We start from the raw sequence: 1,247 nt of genomic DNA on the forward strand, positions 1-1,247 counted from the left end.
TGCTGGTGGAAAAGCAGCGCTGCCATCGTTCCCAGTTTTGGGCAAGGTCGCCCCTGATTTGAGCAGATCTTGCTGATAGCGCATGAGATCTTGCACGCTCTGCAAGATCTCGTGCCATTTTGGATGCGATTTCAGTCAATATTGGCGCTAACACTGGCGCTGCTTCTGTGCCGCCTTAGGGGCTTCTGCCGCCTGAGGCAGCAGCCTCAGTCTGCCTAATGGCAGAGCCAGCTCTGCTCCAGGCCTCTCTGGGTTTACCAATGCGTAGAATCATAGAACTCAGGCATTGGAAGGAACCCTGAGCAGACCCTCCAAGTGTCCCTATTTTCTAAGGACAGTCCCAGATTTATAGAAGCCATCCCAATTTCTGATTCAATCCTGGAATGTCACACTTTTCCTTAGGATATCCCTAAGGAGAAATGTTGGTGTTATGTGCCCCCTGAACCAAAGAGATGAGAAACTATTCAACCTTTAGAAGACATCTGAAGGCAGCCCTGTATAGGGACATTTTTTTTAATGTTTAATGTTTTATTATGTTTTTATATATGTTGGAAGCCGCCCAGAGTGACTGGAGCAACCCAGTCAGATGGCAAGCTATAAGATAATAATAATAATAATAATAATAATAATAATAATAATAATAATAATAGGACGTCCCTATTTTCATTGGAGAAATGTTGGAGGGTACGCATGAACCTGACTCCCGGATTAGGCCAAAGGCCCCATCCAGTCTGCCCGTGGGAGTTCCTTAAATAAAGGGTGGGGACAAAAATGAAACAAGCAAACAAAGACAAGAAGGGGAGCCAACATGTGCCGGAGTCTCGCCAGCCCATTTGTGCAGGCATTTAAAATCGGAGTTTTGCACCAGGTCTTTAAATTTCTTTTGCTTCGGACAATGCGGCACCAGTTCTGCCCACATAGCCCAAGTGCCAGAAAGGTGATTCACGTAGCTCTTGAGGGATGGGTGAAATGAGAATGCCACACATACCTGTGTGTCACGTGAAGAAGGAACACCCTGGGCTAACCAAAAGTGGGTTTTTTTAGGGGGGGCAGGGCTTGGTGGGGCAGGACAGATTCCTCTTGTACTTTTGACCGCCGAGGAGTTTTCTATTTTGGGAAGAAGCTCAGCATTGGATTAATAAGGTGCTAACTTAACATAGGGTCATCCTGCAAACAAACCATTTCCCCCTAATTATTGCTAGTAGGGCCCTTGTCTCTTTAACAGAAATGTGATGGGCAGCGATCCA

The sequence above is a fragment of the Zootoca vivipara genome, chromosome 13, assembly GCF_965207765.1.
Source record: "Zootoca vivipara chromosome 13, rZooViv2.hap1.1, whole genome shotgun sequence".
Taxonomy (NCBI): Eukaryota; Metazoa; Chordata; class Lepidosauria; order Squamata; family Lacertidae; genus Zootoca; species Zootoca vivipara.